General features: G+C 44.0%; 1 non-coding gene across 1 annotated transcript; it reads left to right on the top strand.

Moving 5' to 3' along the window:
- Positions 1-10,235: 10,235 nt before the first annotated feature.
- TRNAI-GAU (transfer RNA isoleucine (anticodon GAU)) lies at positions 10,236-10,311 on the top strand. The gene has a single exon. It is a non-coding gene; the product is annotated as a tRNA-Ile (tRNA).
- Positions 10,312-10,579: the final 268 nt, after the last annotated feature.

The following is a 10,579-nucleotide window of genomic DNA, read 5'->3' as shown; positions in this document are numbered from 1 at the left end:
GAGGACCCGGGTTCAATTCCTGGCCAGGGCACACAGGAGAAGCGCCCATTTGCTTCTCCACCCCTCCGCCGCACCTTCCTCTCTGTCTCTCTCTTCCCCTCCCGCAGCCAAGGCTCCATTGGAGCAAAAATGGCCCGGGCGCTGGGGATGGCTCTGTGGCCTCTGCCTCAGGCGCTAGAGTGGCTCTGGTCGCAACATGGCGACGCCCAGGATGGGCAGAGCATCGCCCCCTGGTGGGCAGAGCGTCGCCCCTGGTGGGCATGCCGGGTGGATCCCGGTCGGGCGCATGCGGGAGTCTGTCTGACTGTCTCTCCCTGTTTCCAGCTTCAGAAAAATGCAAAAGAAAATGCAAAAAAAAAAAAAGAAAAAAAAAACATTTTTATGTTACATGTTTTGAGTTATGCTTTTTAGAATTCATTAAAAAGAGGGGTTAAAAAATAAAAAAACAACAACAAAAAGTTGTCTTTTTATGTATATAGATACATTCTTAGTAAGATTTAGTAAATTCATCAGGTCCCAGCACAATGTGTTAAGTTTTTTCATTCTTGTGTTTTTGAGAAACATGAGCCTGATGTGTCCTAGCAATTTCATCAATGTTTGGGCATATATTTGAAAGGCAAACTCTCATTTCCTCATCAATACATTGAAGAATTCCTCTCATTTTACTCTTAATTGTGTTGAGTGCAGAAAACCCCCACCATACATATCATCTTAACTTTACACCAAACAAAGGATAGAAGAAACTTGCCTCCAGTCTTTCTGGGGAACATGGGGGGGGGGGTAGTGTAAACAATCCAGCACCACAGCTTAGCAGCCTTTTGCAACCTAATCAGGCAAGTGAGGTGGGGGTTGGGCAGATTGTCAGCTTACAGCCAATTCCCCACACCTCTGTCCCCCCAAAATCTAAACTCCAAAAACCCTATTGGCTTTTTGGTCCCCAACAGGCACATACTTCTCTGGAATACCATAGGGCACACGTGGAAATCTTCTTGGGCGCACTGGTACACCATGCTGCACACTTTGAGAACCACTGAGCTAATGGATGGGAGTTTTGATAGTGATGAGGAGTTGTATGAATTTTATGATGAATAAAACTTGAGTTCAATAACTTGATGTAATACATTATTTTTCAAATTTCAGGCCACAAAATTAGGGTACATCTTATACATCAGAGCTTCTTATACATGGGGAAATATGCTATATAATTAGCAAAATTACTAGTGGTGGGGGAAATTTGCCTGTAGGAACATTCCTAAAATTTTTAAATCTTTGGAATAGGAAATAATCATGAGACACGTAGACTGCAAAACAAATGCTTACTCTGCCAAAATGATGTCCCCTCGCCCCTGTTTCTTTCTGTACGTGCCCAAATAGAAACAAGCAATTCAAGGGCTTCCCTAAGGTTTGAATAGTAGAAGCTAAGAAGCTCTAGGAGAATTTAGATAAATCATATATTCTCTTCATATCATTCTCCAGAGTGAAAAGTCCCTAGACCTCTGTTCAAAATATACTGCAGACCCTCTTTATCCTCATTCAGTTGTGGGGACCAGCATTTTTGGAATCCACTAATTCTTGAAAAATAATTAGCCAGATGGCCTGATCAGGTCATGGCACAGTGGACAGAGCATTGTACTGGGATGCTGAAGACCCAGGTTCAAATCCTTGAGGTCATTGCTTGAGCGTGGGTCCATCTGGCTTGACTGTGGGCTCACTAGCTTGATTGCGGGGTCGCTGGCTTGAGCGTGGGATCATAGACGTGACCCCATGGTCGCTAGCTTGAGCCCAAAGGTCACTGACTTGAACCCAAGGTCACTGGCTTGGTCCCCCCCCCCCCGCCCCCGTCAAGGCACATATGAGAAAGCAATCAACGAACAACTAAGGAGCCGCAACTATGAGTTGATGCTTCTCATCTATCTCCTTTCCTGTCTGTCTGTCCCTGTCTGTCTCTCTCTCTCCAAAAAAAAAAAAAAGGAAAAATAAGCCAGATGGGAATGTGTGTTATTCTTTTTTTTTTTTTCTTCACACCTATAGTCAAAAGCAGCTTTTCATAGTAAAAGGCAAACAAAAAATGTGATCCTATGACCTTAAATTCCCCTAGATGGAAATGAAGGTGTCAGCTGGGGCAGGTTCTTAGTTGTAGCTCAGGGTGTTCTTTCGAATTTGTTCAGGTTGTTGACAGAATTCAGCTCACAGTGGTGGTAGGACTCGTGGCGACCGTTCAAGGTCAGCGGGAGAGCGCCTGCTGCTGCGCCTTGACTCCTACAGTCTCATCTAATTAGGTCACCCCCACCCTGTATATGTTCCATTGGAAGAGACCCAGTGTCAACTGATAAGGACCTTGATGACACCTGCAGAATCTCTTTTGCTTTATTCTGTAACCTAATCACAGGAATGATATCTCTCATATGCCCTGCTTCTGTCCACAACTTAGTGGAAGGAGATTATAAAGCACCTGTACACCAGAGGGTATAGTGGAGAGTTCTGCCAACCACTAAGGTTGCTGCCACTGTCCTTTTATTCACCTTTTATTCTGTGGCTCTTGCCTACCAGAACTGCAAATAGTTTATCTATGAAAATATTGGATAAGGTATTATGGAAATGTCTAAATGCGAACTAAAGAGGTTCAGCATTGTTAAAGATGTTTTGTCATCCCAACAAGATCAATACAATTTAAAAACATTATTCTCATTTGTATTTGGCCTATGAATTTTATAGGTGATTTAATATATTGAACAGTAGCTTTTTCAAAATACACATGAAGAATAATTTTAATTACCGTATTTTTTTTTTTTTTGCTCCATAAGATGTACTTTTCTCCCCCAAGAGTAGAGGGGAAATGTTTGTGCATCTTACGGAGTGAAAAATACGGTATTTTATTAAATTTTTAACATACCATTTGGTTCAGAATATTTTTTTTTTCTTATTTTCCTCCTTAAAACCCTAGGTGTGTCTTATGGTCAGGTGCGTCTTATGGAGCAAAAAATACGGTAACTGAATTGTTTACCCTTTCTGATTTGTATGTGTTGGGAGGGGTATTCTGCCATGGGCCCCAAGTGTCCCTTTACACCCTTGCTGGATGTGCCACCCCGTGAGGACTAACCATCCTCTCACCCTGAGACAGTGCTGTGGATCCACACAACCAAATACACAGGCTAAGCTGACCACAGCACGATGCCTCTGACATTGCTCCCTCCTCTCGGCAATTAACTGAGGCTTTTGAGCAATATTCATAGATTATTCATTATTTGGATATCCTTCAAATCAATACAGGACAGAGTAGTTGATGAATCCACTCTGTCTTCCGAGTAGTTGATGAATACACTGTTGTGACCAGTAGGGAGGACAAGGAAGGGCCGAGATCTGGAAGATGCGCCCCTTTATCCCAATCCCATCAGATAGGTCTCTTAAAAATAAATGTTGTGGTCCTGGCCGGTTGGCTCAGTGGTAGAGCGTCGGCCTGGCGTGCAGGAGTCCCAGGTTCGATTCCTGGCCAGGGCACACAGGAAAAGCGCCCATCTGCTTCTCCACCCCTCCCCCTCTCCTTCCTCTCTGTCTCTCTCTTCCCCTCCCGCAGCCAAGGCTCCACTGGAGCAATGTTGGCCCGGGGCGCTGAGGATGGCTCTGTGGCCTCTGCCTCAGGCGCTAGAATGGCTCTGGTTGCAACAGAGCGCCGCCCCAGATGGGCAGAGCATCACCCCCTGGTGGGCGTGCCGGGTGGATCCCGGCCGGGCGCATGCGGGAGTCTGTCTGACTGCCTCCCCATTTCCAGCTTCGGAAAAATGTAAAAAAAATAAATAAATAAAATAAAAAAATAAATCTTGTGCATGGCCAGTGTTGGTGTAGCAGATAAGGCATCGACCAGGAATACTGAGGTCCCCGGTTTGAACCCCTGGGATTGCACATACAAGAAGCAACTCCTATGAGTTGATGCTTCCCACCTCTCCCCGCTATTTTTCTCTCCCTCCCCTTTCTCTCTCCCTTCTTTCTAAAAATAAATAAAATCCCCCCCCAAAAAAAATGTGACATTGGTTAGCAAAAAAAAAAAGGTAGAGATGAACCAAGAGAGGAAGAACACTTGATACTAGAGTTATGTCATATCCTGCAACTGGACAAGACAGCGTGGTTCTGTTTTGAACTTATACCTATGAAATTATTGCCATAAAGCCGAAAAATAAAAAAGGAGAAAAATGACAAAGTGAGCCAAGAAGTTGAGTTATAGAAAAACAAAAGAATAATTTATAGACAGACAAAAAATTAACTTTTGAAAATCAGTTTCTCCTCTCTGCCATTGAGATCCCAGACACTTTTCTAATATGTCACTTAAATATTTTGGCTCTCACAGCAGTAATTTTTTTTTCTGAGTAATAAAATGCTGATGACTTTGGTGTTTAACTGGCAGATATGTTTGCAGGAATTTAAGCGAACCATAATTCTGGGGAAGATAAAACCAAGTCAATTGCAAATGGAAATTGCACTCCTCAAACTTCTCCCATACACATGTACAATCATCGCGGGCTTAAACAAGAAAAATCTCTTTTCCCACAAAGACATCCACCCTCCCAATGTCCCTTTCCCAATCAAGTTAAGAAACAAAGCCCTCTTGGGTAAATCATTGCAATGTTAATGAAATCCAGACAGGCAACTAGAAACTTGAAACAGAAAAAACAAAATTATCCGATGGAAATCATTCATTAGCAGTCCCTGGTTCATTGAAACTAACAAAATGTGGAGGAAACATGACCTGAATGTGTCATGGATGATAATGATCTGATGCCTGTGCTGGGCTTTCTTACCCAGATGGGTCCAAAACATTTTCTGAGTTTCCTACGGGGTGAGAAATAGGCGGTTGACCATTATTCCAAATTAATAACTTCTGGGATAACTAACAGTGTCGGCTAACAACTAGATCCTATTATTGTCCTATAACAACTAGATCCTATTATTGTTGAGTTTTAAGAAACTCAACACCACTCTAATGGCATCCGACTTCATCTAAGAGGAACTAAATCAAGAAAATGCCCTAATAGCCATTCATCTTCACACCGGACCCAACACTTGTGTTTAGAACCAATCGTAGAAATAATGAAGAATTCCTATTATCTCTAGTAGGATACTGTTCACTTATTGTTTTCTTTTTTTAATCTCCTAAACTTTTTCCAGAATCGCACTTGCAAGGATTAAAGTACCCCAGAGTGAATTAAGGAAGCAGTAGTGATTTTATGCATTTTATTATGCTGTATATAAATGCTGGGTGGGTTGCTCATACCTTCAACACACATGCTCGCACACACACACACACACACACACACGTTATCACAGGACTGAGCTCTGAGAGGGGAGTAAGCTTGGAGCCATCGCTGGAGCAATGAGAGAGAGTAGGAATACAGACTGACTGTGGAGTTAGAAGGTGGCCTCCATGAGTCTTTCTTTTGACTGACACCTCCATTCAGTTGGCTTTGCCCACTCAGGATCTAGCCAACCATATTTGGGAAACACCCATTTTAGATGGAGACTGATGAGATATGTTAATCAGACACCTCCTGCCCCCTTAGTAGATGGGCAGGTACATCTATGTTGGGGCAATGGGACACTTTTCCTTGGCATTGGCACTGTGAATAGCGGGGAAGAAGGATTTGAGTGTCTGAGGTCATTCATTTTATTTCTGAATACAGTCATCCCTCACCATATCGTGGTTCACTTTTTGCGGTCTCACTGTATTGCGGATTTTAAATTTTATATATCTAATTTTGTATCGTGGATTTTTTTGCTACATTGCAGGATTTTGCCGTATATAAGTATTTTTATATATTTATCATTTTAATTATTTTGCAGTAAAATAAGCATTTTCTAGCCTAAAAATGAAAAACAATAATAAAAATGTAAACTATTAATTAAAACATTGAAAGAGGCTGACTAGGCAGTGGTGCAGTGGATAGAGCCTCAGATTGGGACGCATAGGACCCAGGTTCGAAACCCTGAGGTTGCCAACTTGAGCGCAGGCTCACCATTTTGAGTGTGGGATCATAGACATGACCCCATGGTCACTGGCTTGAGCCCAAAGGTCACTGACTTGAAGCCCAAGGTCACAGGCTTGAGCCCAAGCTCGCTCTGTTGAGCAAGGGGTCACTGGCTTAGCTGGAGCCCCCCCTCCAGTCAAGGCACATACTAGAACACAATCAGTGAACAACTAAGGAGTTGCAACGAAGAATTGATGCTTCTCATCTCTCTCCCTTCTTGTCTGTCTGTCCCTATCAGTCCTCTCTCTGACTCTCTCTGTCTCTGTCCAAAAAAAGAAAAAAAGAAAAAGAAAAAAAACATTAAATTGAAATAAAATACATAGCGTACAGCAGATGAGCAGACAAAGATTTGCACATATGGAAAATGCATAGGAAGTGTTTATAAGAGCGTGGGAAAGGCTTCTAAGTGTGTGGGGAGGGTTTATAAAGCCTTAAAACATATATAAATAATAAAATAAATATAAGGTCGCTACTTCGAGGATTTTGCCTATCACAGGGGGTTCTGGAACCTAACCTACGCGATAGAGGAGGGACCATGGTAGCCCTCGTATAAATTCAATCTCTGTCACTTACAAAACTACAGCTAAAAATTTCACTTCAGGCTTCTGTTTCAAGAGGATTTTTTTCTTTGTAACAATTAAAGATATTGTCTTTACCCTGACCAGGCAGTGGCACAATGGATAGAGCATCCAACTGGGATGTGGAGGACCCAGGTTCGAAACCCTGAACTTGCCAGCTTGAGTGCGGGCTCAATCTGGTTTGAGCAAGGCTCACCAGCTTGAGCCCAAGGTTGCTGGCTTGAGCAAGGGGTCACTGGCTCAGTGAGAAAGCAATCAATGAACAACTAAGGCAGTGGTTCTCAAACTTTTTGAAGTCGGGGCGCATTTAAAACCCTAAAAATAATTGTAGGCATACTTTCTGAAAAATATGTTATAATAATGAAGTCAAATATTAAAGAAAAAAATAAAGTCCAAGCGTGCTTTTATGGTAATTAAACAAAATAAATATGACAAAATTAAATTCTGGCATTTTTATGTTACATTTTTATGTGACATTTTTATGTTACATATTTATGGATACACTCTTAGTAAGATTTAGTAAATTCAGCAGGTCCCGGTGCAAATGTGTTAAGTTTTTCCATTTTTGTGTTTATGAGAAACATGAACTTGATGTATCTGATGTGTCCTAGCGATTTCTTCAATGTTTGGGCATATATTTGAAAGGCAAACTCTCATTTCCTCATCAATACATTGAAGAATTCCTCTCATTTTACTCTTAATTGTGTTGAGTGCAGAAAACCCCCACCATACATATCATCTTAACTTTACACCAAACAAAGGATAGAAGAAACTTGCCTCTAGTCTTTCTGGGGAACATGGGGGGTAGTGTAAACAATCCAGCACCACAGCTTAACAGCCTTTTGTAACCTAATCAGGCAAGTGAGGTGGGGGTTGGGCAGACTGTCAGCTTACAGCCAATTCCCCACACCTCTGTTCCCCAAAAATATAAACTCCAAAAACCCTATTGGCTTTTTGGTCCCCAACAGGCACATATTTCTCTGGAATACCATAGGGCGCACCTGGAAATCTTCTAGGGCGCACCAGTGCACCCTGGCACACACTTTGAGAACCACTAAACTAAGGTGTCGCAATAAAGAATTGATGCTTCTCATCTCCCTTCCTGTCTGTCTGTCCTTATCTGTCCATCTCTCTGTCTCTCTCTGTCTCTGTCACAAAAAAAAAAAAGAAATTGTATTTATTTTTTATTAAATTTATTGGGATAAAACATTGATTAATAAAGTTATATAGGTTTCAAATGTGCCGTTCTATAATACCTCATCTATATATTGCGTTGTGTGCCAGCCACCCAAGGTCAACTCTTCTGTCACCATATATGTGATCTGCTTTCCCCTCTACTGTACCCCACCCTCCTTCTCTATGGCAACCACCTACTGTTTTCTGTGTCTATGAATTTTTGTTTGTTTGTCTGTCTTCTTTGTTCATTCATTGCTTCCAGTTTTCTATTCCACGTACAAATGACATCGTATGGTTCTTGACATTTTCTATCTGATTCATTTCACTCCGTGCGCTATTCTCAGTATCTGTCCATGTTGTCGCACGTGGTAGCAGCTCATCTTTTCTTGTGGCTGAGTGGTACTCCGCTGTGTACCCACACCACATCTTCTTTATCCGATCATCGGTCTCCAGGCACTGAGGACCGCGGAGAGAACCGGAGGTCCAGTAGAGCTCAGAGCAGGTGCTGGGGTGTCTGCGGAGCTGCAGGGAAAGCCCTTGTGCAGAAGCCCAGCCCCCCGGGCGACCCGTCTGCTGTGTGTCTGAACATACTCCTCAGTGTTTCTCACTCCGTCTTCAAGGCCCTGGCCTTCGCTCCAGGTTTCATCATTTGCTTTGCTTATGGAAAAAAAAAATTTTTCATTTCATTAGCTTTATTCTGCTGGAATTTCCAGGACAAAACATCCTTTGTTCCGTAAGGAATTAAGTCAAGGCCGTAGAGCTTTTTAAGCTTTTAGAAGGTCCTGGAACACTGGTTTTAATAAGGCTGTCCTGTGTGAATAATGAACACACCTGGACTACAGCAGGCCGTATTTCATAAAGAGTCCTATTGAGGTTCGCACTGTCTTTGTACCGCAATCCGCCGTGTGAACAGGGAGAGGAGGGGATTCTGAGGAATCCGGCGCAAGGCTTGGCCACCGGATCACCATCCGTGTTCCCGGCCGGCCTGGCTTGCTGTGACCTCAGGCAAGGCTCCCAACGTGGATATGTTTCATTGCACCAAACCTGTGCATTAGGATGCTGCCAAAACCTGTGCTGAGCCACAAAGAACATAAGGATATAAAAATACTGGCTGAAGTTTTCCCTCTATCTTTTTTAAATGAAAATTCCTTTAGATGAGCACCCATTGTGTCAAGGCACCCCACAAGCATGTCAGATCTTGCCCAAGAGCTGGGCGTCTCCGGTGTGACTGGGGACACAGTAGGCGGCACAAATGGCCCAGGGGAGCCTGCGTGAGCTTCCCGTGGGCAGCATGAGGACAAGGGGGGCAAACCAGCCCTGTGGCAGGACTGGAGACCGTGCAGGTTACCAAACCCCGCATTCAGGAGCCGGGACTGAAGTTGAGAGCCTGATTTATGAAGTAACTGAAGTGGATTCTCTGCGGGCTGGGTAGACAGAGGGAGCCTCTTCTCTTAGAAAACCAAGCTGTAGACCCCGGGTTAGGACCGGGGTGTCACCCTAGGAGCAAAGCAGGGCCACGGAGAAGGGTATGGAACCCTAAGTGGAATCTCCAGCAGCATCCTGCAGGGTTATTTAGAATTAGTACTGCCCTCTTTTTTATTCATTTCAGAGAGGAGAGAGAAAGGGAGAGAGAGAGACAGAGAGGGAGAGAGAGAGGAGAGAGAGACAGAGAGAGAAAGGGGAGGAGCTGGAAGCATCAACTCCCATATGTGCCTTGACCAGGCAAGCCCAGGGTTTCGAACCGGCGACCTCAGCATTTCCAGGTCGACGCTTTATCCACTGCGCCACCACAGGTCAGGCCAGTACTGCCCTCTTTTTAAGTAACCCTTTGAGTAGCACGAACACTCATGTACGTCCTCGTGCCTCCTGACCATCCCAGAGTACGGTCATACAAAAATTTTAATTTTAAAAACGTGTAAGGCAACATTAAAAAAAAAAGGCAAATGTATGTTCTTCTTGTTTCCATAAATTGGTTATCAAACAAACATGATTTTAAGTTAATAAAATTGTAATTGGAACTAATTTCATTGAAAAAAAAAACACAACAACTTACTCCTGGGGGTCAGTGAGCATGAAAAAAGTCACTACTCAAAGGGTTAAGAAATCTGTCGTGTCCTCTTGTGAGCAGTCTTACACCTAAGTCAACATTCCTAGTTTCCTGAACTTGGCTTCATCTCATGGTTTTTGAGTGGCTTGCTGTGGTCATTTTCTCCTGGACATTTCATGATTTATCAATTGCTATCTTTAAGTGAAGGGACATGGTCCTGGCTGGATAGCTCAGTTGGTTGGAACATTGTCCTGAAGAGCAGAGGTTACCAGTTTGATTCCCAGTCAGGGCACACACAGGAGCAGATTGATGTTCCTGTTCCTTTCTCTCTCTCTCTCTCTCTCTCTCTCTCTCTCTCTCTCCCTTCCTTTCTCTAAAATCAATACAATAAGCATTTTTAAAAAAATAATGAAGGAGGCCCTGGCCGGTTGGCTCAGCGGTAGAGCGTCGGCCTGATGTGCGGGGGACCCAGGTTCGATTCCCGGCCAGGGCACATAGGAGAAGCGCCCATTTGCTTCTCCCCCCTCCTTCCTCTCTGTCTCTCTCTTCCCCTCCCGCAGCCAAGGCTCCGTTGGAGCAGGGATGGCCCGGGTGCTGGGGATGGCTCCTTGGCCTTTGCCCCGGGCACTGGAGTGGCTCTGGTCGGGGCAGAGCGACGCCCCGGAGGGGCAGAGCTATCACCCCCTGGTGGGCGTGCCGGGTGGATCCCGGTCGGGCGCATGCGGGAGTCTGTCTGACTATCTCTCCCCATTTCCAGCTTC

This window comes from Saccopteryx bilineata, chromosome 7, assembly GCF_036850765.1.
Source record: "Saccopteryx bilineata isolate mSacBil1 chromosome 7, mSacBil1_pri_phased_curated, whole genome shotgun sequence".
NCBI classification, from domain to species: domain Eukaryota; kingdom Metazoa; phylum Chordata; class Mammalia; order Chiroptera; family Emballonuridae; genus Saccopteryx; species Saccopteryx bilineata.
The sequence above is the reverse complement of the archived record's forward strand: the minus strand, read 5'-3'. Positions and strand labels throughout refer to the sequence as shown.